The sequence below is a fragment of the Stegodyphus dumicola genome, chromosome 3 (genome assembly GCF_044657685.1).
Source record: "Stegodyphus dumicola isolate Sdum_Otavi_A_Nest chromosome 3, ASM4465768v1".
Taxonomy (NCBI): Eukaryota; Metazoa; Arthropoda; class Arachnida; order Araneae; family Eresidae; genus Stegodyphus; species Stegodyphus dumicola.
In genome coordinates this window covers 158,147,648-158,163,684 of record NC_140770.1, presented here as the reverse complement: position 1 = coordinate 158,163,684, position 16,037 = coordinate 158,147,648, and the positions used below count along the sequence as shown (strand labels likewise).

Sequence of the window (16,037 nt, the reverse complement as noted above, 5' to 3'; positions counted from 1 at the left end):
ATCGAAAATTCGTTAAAGTTTTACAAAATATGAAATCGATAATAAAACAAATTCCCAATTAGAGCTTCCAAATGCCCATATTCGTAGTAGGATTACGTCATTCAAAATTGGATGCCTCTAGGTACCGTTGTTTCATTACAACGCAAGAAACATACATACATTTATGCAGAGTCTTCATTATTTACGTGTGTGTGTGTATGATTATGGCAAAGCCTCGAGGCCTATCTGCCTAAGGGGAGGGATGCCTTCGTGGAGGACTTTCTAAGGGAAACTGGCTCGTATACACGTTACACATGGGGAAAACCACGAAAGCGCCCATGCAGCCAGTCCGTTCGCGGGATTCGAACCTCGGACCGAACTACCAGTGTTCAGCGACTTTACCGCTCGGCCGCTGGTGGGCCCTTCATTATTTAATTTCTTCAAATATAATATAGGGCGATAGTATTTGGTGGCAACAATTTGAAAAGTGATACGCCGTTTATAGGGTTCCGACGTGAAATCGCAAGACGAAAACAATAGTTCTCCAGAGACAAAGCTCCTTTGGATTAAAAATTAGTCACTAATAGCAAAATCACTTACGAATTTGATGAGGTATATTATAATTCAACAAGTATATTAAACAGTTTGTTGGAGATTATTAAAGGCTTTCGGCCTCTTGTGATCTGTAGAATTGTTGTCGTCGTACCTACAAATTCTGATTTTTGAGTTTTTAATTTTGCTTTATTAATCATGAAAAATTCTTGGCTAAGTGATAATAATATGTTCGGAAATGGACCATTTTTAATTCTCCGTGTTCTTGTTAGGAGTATATCAAGGAGAGTTTGTAATTCGCCGCAAAACGTAATTATATTTCTGTTTATTTCACAAGAATGCGCCCAGAATGGCCGGGCATAATACAGCAAGGGAGTCGGAAAGTAACTTGTCACTAGACAGAACACTATTTCGAGTAATTAATGCGTGGAGTTCAGCTTTATGCACTCGAAACTTCGGAATAATAGATGCAATGCCTGGGATCCATGTGAAGGAATTTGTGAGGATCACCTCAAAAACAAGGAATTAAAAAGGAGTCTAAAAAACCATTTCAATGAATATACATAATGGCGAGGTTTAACAGCCAGCATGTTTAAACACCTTTCGGCTGTCTCGTCATCTCCGCAAAAAAACTCAAACAAGCAATTAAAATGTGTAATTTTTCTATCTTATTAAACATAACCATTTTGTGACTTCACCTTGACGCGACGCGTATGTTAAACAGGCCATAAATGCAGTGTCACTGCTCAAAAGCCAATTTTCAAACAAGCTCACACCGACTCCCCAAAACACCGACCTAAATTCAAACTAACTAAAAGAAGAAAAAAGTAAGCTATTGATTCAGCTGTCAGCAGTAAACGAAAAACCCTCGGTCGGGGGAGGGGAGGCAATACGAACGATAACAAGGAATTTCACAAGGCGAGGACAACGATTCGCCCATTGGTGGAGCGAGCTCTGTATTTGCGTGTGGGTGTAGTGTCAATGGAGCTTATCAAGAGTCGGCATCCTTTGTTCTTCGCAGGCTTGTAGCTTTCTGAAATTTTTCTCCCCTTTCCTAATTTGAGTAAATGTTTTCAAGCAATGGAAAATACCTTATCGAGCTGAAATGCGATAACGCCCTTGAGATGTTAATAAATATGCGGTATTTAAATGTTTCTTATTACCTTAATGATATCCCCACTTACGTACTCGTATTTTCATAAGAATTTTATGTTTACAACAGGTTATCGAAGACAGGGGTGCATCGAGGGAGGGGGCAGGAGAGAGTTCCGTCCCTGGCCGCTGATCGGAGGAGGCCTCCAAAGAGCTGAAGGTTTTCAAGTATATGTACCTATGTAGGAATATAAAAAATAAAATTAAAAAAAAAAAAAAAAAAAAAAACATGAAGCTAAAAAGCGGTTTGCATTGAAAATGTTACAGTTTATTGTAGAAGTGAACATCCAAGACTCAGACCCTAACTTATATTCGGCACTAAAGACTTTTTTTTTAGTCCAAAGGGAATAAAAAAAAGGGACTGTCCCTGAAGGACTATTGTTTTCGTTTTGCGATTTTGCGTTGGTTCACTATAAATGTCCGTTTCACTTTTCAAACTGTTGCCACCAAATCTTAGAGTCCTGCATTATATTTGAAGAAATTAAATAATGAAAAATCTGCATAAATGTATGTCTATTTCTCTCATTGTGATAAAACAACGGTACCTAGAGCCATCGAATTCTGAATGACGTAATCCTCCCACGAATATGGGCATGTGGAAGCCCAAATTTGAAATTTGTTTGATTATGGATTTCATATTTTGTAAAACTTTAACGAATTTTTCATTAACAAACTCAACGTTGTACAGAAACGCAACGTTTGATAGCAACATTGTACAGAAAAAACATTTTTATCTGCAGCGCGCGAGTTTCTGTACAGGAAATTCTGAAGGTATGCTCATTTTAAAACTGTTTTGCGATATTGCTGTTGAACTGAATTTTATGGTTTAAGTGCAGAGAACGTTATATTTAATAAATAAAAGTATCAAACAAAATTTTTAAAAAATGCCCATTTGGAGGTAATTTAAAATCTGAAACCTTTCAGATTTTTTCTTTGGGGGGGGGACAGTCTGTGTTTGAGTTGTTTCTGCTTGAGATGCTTTTCAAAACTGGGAGTTGATTAAAAGATATTTTCGATCAGCAATGGTCCAAGTAAAACCTGACGGTTTGGCAATCCTTTCCTTTGAAAATGCAATAGTTGAAAACATTAATTTTGATGAAGCTATAAAAATGTTTCAGAAATCTCAGCTCTCACGAAACAGTTTTAGCTTTTTTTTTTTATTGCTAAAAAAATAAAGCTATTTTCCTTAAATCATTGAAAATGGCAGAATAATATTCTTTTTTAAATATATATTTTTTTGCTATAATGTAAGTTGAGTATCTTTAGTCTTAAGATTTTTTTCCAAATTATTTTAATTGTTTAATTTTAATTAGATATTTGTGTTGACATTTTGCATCATGATCTTTCCAATAAGACGGGAGGGGCCCAATGAGACTTCCGGGACTCGATAGCTGTGGATCTGCCACTGATCGGAGACATTCATTACCGTTTACGAGGGGATTGAAATAAGGACTTTTCTAGGAAAACCTTCACTCCAGAAAAAGAGTTTTTGAGAAAATAAAGTTTTTAATTTTTGGTAAATTCTACCATAACAATAAAACGACATGAAACGCAAATTAATAAATATACGGTATATAATTAGCAATGATTAATTTTATATTTAAACTTTCAAACAAACATATAAGTTCAATCACGTTTCAGATGAAGCTCGCGGTTAAAGATGAGGAATCTGCATTGGTTAAGTATCAGCCAGCAAAGATAAAATATACAAAATTTTTCAATTGCAAACATAATAGCGATTCATTTCCTATAAAATTATTCGACTCTTTTTCATTATTTTCCTTATAAAATAGATCCCTATACTGAATATTTTCTTGGAAAGTTTTTGGATTCGTTTCCTATAATTTTTCTCTTTCTTATTTACCACTTTTAGAAAGATAATTTAACCCGTGGATTTTCGTTATTGCCATTAATTTGATTTTTAGCTGTGTTGTAGGATGATGTGTAGGTAGGTATCCAAAGGTGTACGGAATAGATTTGCGAGCGTTTTCAAGAACAAATTTAATTACTAAATTCACGTTAAAATTTTTCCTAGCCAATAGCATATTAGAGAAACATTTTTGGATTTTAGCGTGAAAATAAATTAAAGCTGAGATAGGCTCTTCCCCTGATGAACTCCGATCTCAGAACAGTGTTCCCTTAGTTTATTAGTTGTTATTTCATTCTAAATTTTTAAAATTTAGCCATCGACCCGCCCCCCCCCCGAAAAAAATGTCTTCAGTTCGTTTGCAAAGAAATTTGCATAAAAGAAATTTCAAGACATAAGTCCTGAATCCTAAGAAACTTCAGGACATAAGTCCTGAATGAAATGAAATGGGATACGAATAAAGAAGGAAGCAGTTCATAAGAATTTTTGTCCTGAAATTTATTTATAAACATTGCGGTCCAAGGAGGTTAATTACAAATTTATTTCTAGTTTAAATACAAATTATTAACTTTGTATTTGCACTTAATATATTCTTACGAAATGCCCAACTTCGGTAAGATAGCTTCCCCGCAAAGCGGAGTTAGAGTGGCAAGGAAAGGCAGGGTTGCCATATTTGGCGACAAAATGGGTGATATGCCATATATGGAGTGAAAACATTCTAGAACGAAATCTTACCGGGTTTCCGGAGAATGTTCTCGAAGGCAGGTCAAAAGCTACATATACCCTGCCTATACGCGAAGTAAGAGAGTATCTTGAGTATCACTCCAAATCTACGAACCCGTAGAAATCAACAATGCAATTTTTACTAAATTATACTCATATTTTTACTTGTAACTTACATACTATATCATGTCATTTATTCATTTCCTATAAAATTATAACCTTTCCTATAAATAGCACTAGAAATTTGGAAAATGGGATAAAAATGGGGTACGCATAACGAAGAAAGCAGTTCATAAGAATTGTTAAATGGAAGTTCTTCGAGAAACCGAATATTGGTATTCATCAAATTATACGGAATTTCTTCTTCCTTAGCGCGTGATTAGTTATGTTATTGGAAACACGCCCGACTAGCCATCTGAATGTCCTAAGTTCGAATCCAAAAGACGGCATCGTTAATTTTTTTGGTTCCTGCTTTGAAAAATCAGTTAGTCACCCTTTAATTGGGAGGAGAATGTAAGGACTATTCTCCTTCCTTACGTGCTTTCGGGGTATAATTGGAAGCACGCCCGGTTGGCTATCGGTTAAAATTTAGAGGAACTTATTTTCTGAACGCGTTGAGAAAAGGGGAAATTATCCGAATATTTTTTAAATTTTCAAAACCTAGAGCTAAGAAACCATTGGGAAAATTATGCCAGGAAGTAGGAAATTCTTCGAAGTTTTAGACTGTTATCTAAAGTTTGCGGATTGGTTTTTTTTAAACTTATATGCATATATATGTGTGTGTGTGTATAATAAAACAAATTTTCATTCTAATGAAGCAAACTTAGATGTAATTTTGTATTATAATTTGATAACATTGAACGTAGAGTGTTGAATCCGTAATGAGCAGCAAGAATTTTGATTGCGTAGAAGTAGATGCATATTGAAAAGCAAACTGGTCAGCCAAGGCAAATTAAAAATTCATTTTTATTTCAGTAAATATTTTGCCACCCCGAACAGCTTGCCACACTACTTTTACCTATTTCAAAATGTTTAAATTTTTGATAGTCAGCAAGAAGAAAGCAGCGGACTACATACAGTCCAGGTAGGCCGAACGGTTGAAAGCAAACGAAGTTGTGTTCAGGATGAAATCTTAATTCGGAATGAGTTAGTTTTGGTTCTCAATGCATTCGATTGGATAATTAATACCTGTTATAAATTTATTATTGGCCGTTTGAGTGTTAGTTCCATTACATCATCAGTGCTATGTAAGAGTCATATGACATGGATTAGCTTCGAAATGACGCAGTGGAAAAAGATTACTATTTTTAGAATACAGAGGCGAGGTACCAAATTGAAATTAAGCATCAAGGGGTTAATGCTAATCTAAATTATATTTTATCGTTTCGATAGTTTTTTTTATTTTACCTATATATATTGTTGCGTGCGCACGGGTTCGTAATAGATTGAATGAACAAGTTTGATAAAATTTATTCTTAGCACAAAAAAAAAAAAAAAAAAACTGAAATTTTTCCTCACACATATTCGTACAATATCACACAGTAGTTACATTTTAAACTACTAAAGCGTTAAATAGAACACTATTCAAAGCACAGAGAAAGCTAATCCGATCTCAAAATTTACGGCAGCTAAGTAAACAACAAAAGCTCACTAAAACTACTGAACTGAGATGTTTTTCTCCGGCTTTTTAAAGATTTTAATCGTGCACGAGAACATTCTGGTACTTTCTATTTTCTCGAGATTTCTGGAAAGCAAAAGAGTAGAAGCACAGTTACAGCTAACACACAATTGCATTTATTCGATTTAAATATAAATGACGAGATATATATTTATTAAATGCGCGTGCTCCTGTATTTTTACTTTTTCGGCGTAGCTTTCTCTTAAAACTCGTCACGCGCTGCCTTGCACAAGGAACTAAAAGAATTAGCGATCTTCCATATTGGATAAATGCGCACTTTTAGCTTCAGATCTTCTGTAGTCAAGACGTTACTTCGCTTCTACCGTCTGTACTGGTTGGATGCTGTTATGCTATGTTTTCTTCTTACCGCAGTAATAGGAAAAATGTAAATATTCTTGAATAGGCACAGGTAGTGTGCCGAGTAAATTGTCGCCACAAATGTGAATTTAAATAAAAATGGAATTTAATCTGTCTCGACTGCCAATTTTTCTATTCATTACGAATTAGCATTCTACGCAATCAAAATTCTTCCTCTTCAATACGCCATCTACATACTTCGCCATCAGTATGTTCTGCGTTTCTACGTACCCATTGTTCCTACATCAATATTTTTTTAAATTTTGTTTTTATTACACACACATATATATTTATACTTAATGAAGCTAAAAATCTGTTCTTGTTTTATTTTTTGTTTAAATGGGCGTTTTTGTTAGAGGGTCCTCGCTATTGTGACTGCAAGTTTCGTGATAAAAAACTTTTATAAGAATAATATTGCTTATTTATGTCATTTGTTTATCGCTCTGCAGCTTGAAATGTACTTAACAGCAGTTTAAATATAATTGCGTATTCAATAAAACGCTGACAATAAAAACTGAGTTTAATAATAGACACCAGTTTTATTAGTATAATTGATGGGGGCAAATACAACAAACACCTTCATTAAACGCTTCTCAAAACTGCATTTTCAAAGTACTGAATATGAATAAAAAGCGTTCCAAAAGAGGAATAGTTTACAGGTGCGGCAAGGTTCAGAACAATTGTTCAGCAAAGAATAAATATTCCAGCCATCAAAAATCGAAATATTTTGAGCCCTGGGTGGCATTTACGGTGCATGCGAGGTTAAAGTATAAACTAAATTCTCTTTTAATAATAACTTTCTAATACACATAAAACACAACCATTCTACAAGTACCCAGAAAATCGTGTCACGTGGCAAGCACGCGCACGAGAACAATATCTAAAAATTAGTTAATCCAGAGATCAATGACGATAAGCATCCGGCTTTAGACCCTCATCGAACAATAGACGCGCGAACGCGCCAGGCGCCCCCTGGTGAGTTAGAGATTGCGTGACACTAGACAAGGTTTCTGGGGTCTCACGCTCTCTGTCGATTGGGCATACTGATATCTAAAAGCAGGCTGTGATTTGTGACCCTGTTGGCTATTTTTTCTAGAGAATTACTTATGCTTGTTAGCAGTTATGGTTGTGGATACGTACTTTCTTAATTTCATTAGTCATTCGAAACATGTGATAGCATTTAAATGTCATTAGTTATTCAAAACACGGGTATTTCCAGTGATTCGTATTTTGCAATTAAGGACTGATGCGATGAATATGCTATTAGTTTCAAATGTTAGTTTAAGAATCCTTTCATGGCTTCTGTGGTTTAACACACTGGTTGCCACCGCATAAAATGAAAATGATTAACCGGGTGCAAGAGTAATTGCAATGAATGGAACATGCTGTTACTTGATTTTACATTATTCGCCGCCTAGCTTTCCGGTATTTCTGTGCTAAAATCCTTATCGCGTGTACAAGTGTTTGAGTCGTCATCAGCGTTTCTAGATAATCACTCTTCCAAGTACTGATCGGGTGCGGTCAGTTCTTGTGAGAATGATCATCTGACAGTACTACGTGCTGTTGACAACTCCCCGTACCGAAGAGTGGCACTGACTGCCGTACCAAAGCGCCCGAGTTCGAATCCCGGAGAAAGATTCGCAACCAATCAGTCAGGCCCTACCAGTGGTGGAGTGGTTAAAACCGTTAAATATTGGTACTCTGACCTGCTTTGAGTGTAGAGACATTAGGTATTTTTTTAAAGCAGAAGTGATGAAAAATGAGCAACGCCTTCGCCAGAAACCGAACCACGGACCTCTGGAATACGCGCCCTGCATGCAGACTACTACACCACGAAGGCACGCTAAGAAGGCGGGAGAAATACCTTATATAGGTTTTTAACCCAAGAGAACGGCCTGGATGCATGGTTGGTTTTTAGTTTTCTGAATATATAATGTGAATACGAGCCATTTTTTTTTTCCTCAGAAATTTCTCTAAGATGGTATTAAGCTGATAACCCTTTGCTATATTCAAATAACCTAACCTAACCAATTCACTCGAAAAGATTCAGAATTTGAATCCGTTGCTTATGTCTTTCGGGTGAAAAATAATAATAATAAATAAATAAATAATAATAATTAAAAAAGTAGTTTCCAAATCACTAATTTAATTATTTACCGTTATAGAAAACTTTAGGATAGGGATTCTGAACCCAGAGGGAATTTCATAGTTTTGTGGGGAATGCGGTCGGTCTTTTATTTAACTCTTCATTACTTAGTTTTAATTTAGGAATACAAAAAACTACTTTTATTCAAGATATGGTATTTATGAACTTTTTCTGTGCTTTTCTTCTTGTTTAATTTATAAAACATGTTAAAAGAAATCTAAATCTAAATAAATGTGTATGTTATTTTTCAGGTTTTGGAATGGAGTAGTATGGGGAATGGTTTTCTGTTATAGCAATGATATAGGGTTGCACGGGGCAAAATAGGTTGAGACCAGTGCTTTGGCAGCCTGCTCATAGGCACGGAGCGCCATCAGGCCTAATTTAAGGACCGCCTGTGCTAATTATTGCAATTCGCACAAGATCACAGTTTAGGATTCACACAATTTAAGACACTTCATTTCAGAAAACACACGCAGTGTCTGCACTCATTTTCCCCAAACAAAGGCAAATTATTTATTCACCTACTTATTTAGAATTCCCTAAATCAACCCGATGTCCGACAGTCGTCCTGTAGCTGCTACTGAGGGCAGCTGCGTCGGTCTCAGTTTTCAACCACGGCGGCAGCGCAGGTGAGTTTGTAAACAAATGCAGTTGTTCTCCCATCTGAGGCTTTGCATCCTCATTAAATGCCTTTGCATCCAGCAGCACATAACACGAGCACAGAAGGGGAAAAAGGGGGGATTCAAGAAAAATGATAATAGCTTAAAAAACAAGCACGCGACCCGGCTTAAATAATCCCGATACTCACTTTGACCACGCTATCTGAGAGGGGTCGTATTGTAGTCGAATTTTCTATGCAGACAGTCGTTTGTTTTGAATATCTGAAACAAGTATCCAGTGAATATCTGCTGTCACGTGCTCGATATCTGAGTAAAGAATGAAGATAAATTTTTGCTGCAGAGCGAAAATTAATCCAGATATTTTCCAGATATAATCCAGATATTTTCAAACAAACTGCCACTGGAGATGAAAAATTGCGGCTTTGCTTATGACTCTGAGAAAAAAAAAAGGCTATCATCTGCTTGGGTTAAAGGTTTTCTATGGTTATAAGTTATGATTATTCAAATACCGCAAAGCACACGATACGTATCTGTCTAAGGAAGGAATGCTTCCGTGTTGGACTTTCTAAGGTAAACTGCGTAGTATTACACACAGAGAAAGCTTGAAAATTCCTACGAGCCAGACCGTTCACAGGGCTTTGAGCGTAGGTGGAATGACAGTGTTTAGCCAGAGCGTTCAAACGTATTTAACCCTATGCTCCCCTTTCACCAGTGCTAGATCTTCTTCTTTCCAAAACTCGAATGTTGAACAAAAAGTATAAAAATGTTGATAAATACCAAAGCTTGAATAGAAGCAGTTTTATATAGTCATAAATTAAAAGTATCCAGCTAAATAAAAGGCGACTACATCCTCTCGAAAATAGAAAATTCCGCCGCCCCCCAAATAGAGAACCTCTGGTTTAGCGATTACACACTCGGCTGCTGGTGAACTTTATTTGTGACAAGTTAGGAGTGGGGGAATGGGGGAAGAGGGAAACACAAATTGAAAGAATCGAACTTTCACGCTTTTTTTTTCATTCGAATCTTTTGAATCCTAATCTAAAAAACGTTTTAATTCAGTTTAAGAAAAAAATAGTTTTATTTAGCAAAGCAACAACCTTGCGTTTGACAAGAACTCTATCGATTTCGAGGGCAAACAGGTACAGGTTCCTCTTCATCAGGAGCAAAGAAATCTGCAACAAACAGAAAGCCATGGTTGTATTTATATCCCTACAGGTGTAAAGGAAACTGAACGTAGCGCTATCTGCCAGCAAAAAGATTAACGGAAATTGAAAAATTAAGTTAACAGAATTTTAAAAGAACTGCGAAGGACTGGATTGGACTTCATTAAGTCATTAACTAAGCAAGATAAATCCTCATTAATGGGAAAAGCTTCAAGAAAATCCAGTTCACCAATGGAAGAAGCTTTTGGGGTAATTTTCGCAGACCCCAAAGTCAAAATCATGATTAAATTTTCAACTATGATTAGCTATCGAAAACTTTGTTAATTTTGCCTTTTCGTACATGAGATTCATGTTCCTTGATGCGAAACTTTAACGCTGTTTTAGTTTGGTAGATGTATCTCAAACGACACAGACAAGATACGCTATAAATTCCCAAAGAATTAAAGACAGAAATGGAATCTTTAAGAATCGAACCATTGATTTTACTGAGAGGCAATAAAAAGATTTGAAAACTGAACCTTTGGAGAAACCGTACAATTTTGTGACCGACTACAATTTGCCTAAAATTGAGTTAGAAAACTAAAGAACTAATTTTTAAGCCTAACTGTAATTTATTAAATTAAGCGAATTAGTTTGGCAAACCTTAAAAATATCTGATAAAAGAACTGCACATTTCTTAAGCATATTGTATATTGTTTCGGTTACCATAGCAACCTGAAAAAAACTTCACTTTCGTTCAGTAAACTATAATGTAATTAACTGACATGGAAAAGCGGGGCTGTGATGAATTTGTCTGGATTGAAAGATAATTAGAATTAAGCAGCGGTATAAATTGCGCGTAGAACGGTTCATTGAATTTACCACCGAACTTATTTATAACTCAGAATTATCGTAAAAAGTCATTACACATACAAAATTCTCTTTAAGTATGCACAAAAATGAATAATAAAGTATTCACTCTATTCTACACTTGATACGTGAATGATAGGAGTGAACTGCGCGGCTTCAAGAAGTGATGACATTTTGCAAAAAATATGTTATTCTGTTTCTGCAGAAAATGCAACGTCATGAAAATTTTGGAATCTTACAATACAGCCAAACAATTTTCTGCAAAAATATACACGCATTAGCGCTGGTTACTTTTAATTCAAATGTTAGCAGGTATTTTCTCCCACCTTTGGGCATACCTTCGTGGTGTAACGGTTAGCATACTCGGCGCATATTCGAGTCCCGGAGAGGACATTGCTCATTTTCACGTCTTCGGCTTTAAAATAACTAATGTCTGTACAGTGGCGCCCGAACTAAAAGGTGGTGAATGATCATTCTTCACCACTAGCATTTGGCTACTGGTGAAGAAAAAGACTGGGGATTTAGGAGGAAATCCCCAATCGCACTTTAAAAGGGGGAGTATATAAGGTATTTCTTCCGCCTTCTTAACATGCCTTTATGGTGTAGTGGTCAGCACGCTCGACGCGAATTCGAGAGGTCCGTGGTTGGAATCCCACTGAAAGCATTGCTCATTTTTCATCTCTCCTGCTTCGAAATAACCTAATGTCTCCTACAAGATGACTAATGACACATTAAATGAATGTCTAAATTCTTTCGTCGCTGTTCTTTCTAGGATTCTAAGTTCTGATTTTTTTAATTCGGATTCAATAACAGAGTCTCGCGCAACAGCGATGTTTTCTACAGGCCGGCTGGATCTAGGACTGAATGCCTACTGTCCGACCTGGGTCCTCAGGTTTCTTCATCGATCTGCGAACTGCAGTTTCACTAGGTGCACTTTCACCTCCAAAGATTGTACGAGACTTCTTAACAGTATGTGCGCAACAGTCACCATTCTTGTAATGAGTTTTCACAATCAGAACTTGCTGTTCCTTTGCGTAACGGTCCATGTCTATCAACCTGTAACGCAGCTGCCAAATGATCTGGCTGTCATAAAAAACCAGTGCTACCAGGTCATATCAGATTCGACCGAAACACTGTTTTAAGTGGGCAAAAGTAGTTTCCATTTTCTGAAAATAAAATCCAGCGCTTTCGTTGGGGCACCCTATGTAATTAATATCATATAACAATAATATTTAACTATTAAATCTTTTCCTTTTTCCCCTCCTTCAATTAAAAAAAAGAGATCACATATTTTGCCCAAAACGGTGCTTAAGAGAACCTAACATGTCTTTGAGATTGAAAGAAAACTGGACAGAGGTCATTTAAAATTACACGATATCTGACTATGAGACTGATTTGGTTTGGTTTATCTGATTACGGCAAAGCCTCGAAGGCTATCTGCCTAAGGAGAGGGATGCCTTCGTGGAGGACGTTCTAAGGGAAACTGGCTCGTATGCACATTACATATGAGGAAAACCACGAAAGAGCTCATGAAAGCAGCCATTTAGCGGGATTCGAACGTCGGACCGAACCACTAGTGTTTAGCAACTTTACCGGTCGGCCACTGGTGGGCTTTGACTACAAGAAGATTTATGAGTTGTTATAAAAAAAATATTTTTTCGGTATCAATAATCTCCTTTTCAAGTATATACGAGACTGCAAAGAATGTCTTAAAGGCGGTGCAGCTGCTCATCTGGTGGTAAATAAATAAATATAACTTAACATTGCTTGTTAATAAATCTAAAGAAATTGTCGCTAAATCGAAACTAGACGTATATTAAAATTTTGTATTAACGATCATATGCTCTCATCTACTAAGTTGTAACAAAGCTGCAATAGGAATTGACTGTCTTAAAAAACATGTGATGCGACGTCAAATAAAACTCAATATTCTTAACTTGGAACATTTATCTGTTTTCAGCATGGAAAAATATTTCCCATTTTCTAAAAATTAATTAATTTTTTTGGAGGGGAGCGGCACATTAAATCCAGTGATTTTATTGGGACACACTATATTTTATTGCAGTGGAAATAAGCCGACGACGAAAGTACGTTTTTACGCTAGGAAATTGCCTCATCAATTTGAGTGTTTAAATCAACATAACAGGCAATTAAATTCAAATGTAAATAACGTAATCTAACATTGCACATAAAATAGACTAAATTAAGTTGGCTCAGAATTTTGATTCAAATTTTGTTTCAGTGCCTATGCAAATTTCAGGGCATATTTAGAGCGACTAGAAATTAAATTGCTTGGAGTTTAGGTCAATGACTCCATTAAAAAGGTCAGTAAGAAGAGGAAAACAGTTGGGCTCACGTTTGACAAATTACCATTGTAAAATATTTCATATTAATTAACCAGTTATAACTTAAGTCCTTCCTGTAACTTCACTTCTCCATATTCCTCACCAGAATGCAAATTAATATTTTTTTTTTTTTTTTTTTTTTTTTTTTTTTCAATTTAGCCGAGGGTTTCGAATGTTTAGATTAAAGCTTGGCAACCGCGTTTTACTGCTAATTATTCTCTCCAGCTCTGCTTAAATTTATATTCCGGCTCTAGCGTCTCGCTAGCCGATGCTTAAAAATACGCTTTGGTAAAATTCTGAGCCAACTTAATTTAGTCTATATTATGTGCAATCTTAGATTACGTTATCTACGTTTGAATTTAATTGCCTGTTATGTTGATTTAAACACTCAAAAGTCGTGGAAGATTCGTCTGTAGCACAAATTGTACCTATTCGGTTCAATTTAAGACTAAATGAAAAGGTTATTTTAACCTTCTTCAATACTCTGTGATCCGCAGGATTTCGCTGAAGCTTCATGAATGCAGAAAGTGTTCTTCCTACTGTTGCTCATAATGAAAATGAATGATCTAAGGCTTCTTTAAGCGACGGCAACTTGAATTTAAATTGCATCATGTCTCATAAAAGACTGATAAAGTGAGACACTAAAGTTCCTTTTAAAGTGTAAAATGGCACAATCGAATTGTATTCGGTTTCCGACCGAAAATGTTGCTGGTGATCTCTGTACAATTTTTTTTTTTCCCTGAGTCCTATCAACAAATTTAAAAGGTAAGGCATGCTTTTAAGAAAATTTGATTTATCCGATCCACCTCGTTCGCATACGATCTTCACAAAATCATTATTTTGTCAATGTTACGAAAGGTTAAAAACACCAAGTAGGGTTTCGTTCAACATCATTTTAATTCTTCTTTGTTATGTATCTGACGTAGCACTTTACATAAAATCTTCGTCATTAATACTGCATTGCATCATGAGAAAATAAAGCAAAGAAAGGTTTGAAATCCTAAACGAATTCCTTCAGGCTTTGGTGATGGTTTGTTGAATGCATGTTGTTATTCAGATTTGTCAATAATGTATGACGCAGGACATGCGTGAAGATCACGTAAGCAGTATTAAATTAGCGGCTAATGTTACAACATATTTTTTTCCCTATCCTTTGAAATTTAAGGCAGATACTATACACGAATAACTAGGTGTTTTGAGCTTCCGAGGGTTTTTGAATTTTAGAAAGATGGCGTAGTTTATTACTTATATAATTTATTTTTATAACAATAAAATTTATAATAGTACAACAGAAATAACTTTGGGCTCTGATAAAAATACACTCGACTACATCGTTTTACTCAATGCCATGTTCAGAGCACACGCGTGGCTTAAATTTTAATTCGCACTGTGAACAGTTTATGCGGAATTTGGCATAGTCGGATCTAACAGCGAAATCATAAACAAAACGGACCTTTTTAAATCACTTTTCAAATATATAATAGGTTATTCATTTAATGATTAATAATTTCATTCTTAAGATAAAATGCATTCAATAATTTCACTGAAAATGCTGAAGTGCTTTTGATAAATCCCAGATAAGAAATAACGGAAAATATCTTCAAGTAAAATGTCATGATTTGATCTCTGAAGCCTATACCACAATGCTCTCAAACTCAAACTGCACATGAGCTGCACCCAGCATCTGAAAACAGCTGACGGGCCAAAACCTTTCTCCCACCCCACTTAAAAAAATTAATAAAAAATAAAAAAATAATTAAAAAATAAATAAAATTTTACTATCAAAATAAAAAAAAATTATTAAATAAATTTTAACCATGCAGTAAACTTAATAAATATTCATCAAAACAAACATAAACGATACTAACAATATCACATGAGAAAAGAGTAATTCAGATTTATATTTATTTTCTACGAGTATTTGGTACCTGCAAGACATTTTTGTTGGTTACACTTTATCATTCAAATATATTGACAGCTAAATATTAAATACGTTCAATAAATCATTAAAAACTTAACTTTATTTTGAACTAAAAATAAACAAATTACAAAACACTGTAAGTTTTCAGAGAAAATTTACCAAATGGAACAAAACTTCAGAATAAATAATGAGAATTTAGTTTCTTACTCTTTTTTTATGAAATTTTCTTCGACGCATAGTTGAAAATACTTAAATACTTATGTCCGTGTGTAAATAATTATAAACTACTTATTTCTTATTACAGCTCGACACTTGATGACGTTTCGGTTCTGATAAAGTTCGAAGTAATTCCTTCAAGAGAAAATTATTAGCAACTATCTTTCGTCGTGGATTATTGGATACTCACTGTCAATCAGGTTCTTTTCTAATTAATTTTCAGCAGTGAAAGAAAGTATGTTTGTTCACATACAAATGTATTCCCAAACAAAGGTGCAAAAATTAATAATTGAGCTTATTCATTTTTTGACAAGTACGAATGGAAGATAATGAAATCCCTGTTTTGAAATCTTTGAATAAGATTTATATTACGTTGTAAATTAATCAGTTCCATTTATACAGTTTCTAGTGCATTTTTAATGGAAAAAGCTGGACTTCAAATAACTAAAATCTTAAAATCCTTGGAACA

The 16,037-nt window shown here is 35.2% G+C and overlaps 1 protein-coding gene across 5 annotated transcripts in view; it reads right to left on the bottom strand.

Annotated features, from left to right (window-relative positions):
• The window catches only part of LOC118195605 (protein c-ets-1-A-like), a 406,827-nt gene that overhangs the window by 174,349 nt on the left and 216,441 nt on the right, over positions 1 to 16,037 (bottom strand). The gene's annotated exons all lie outside the window — the stretch shown is intronic.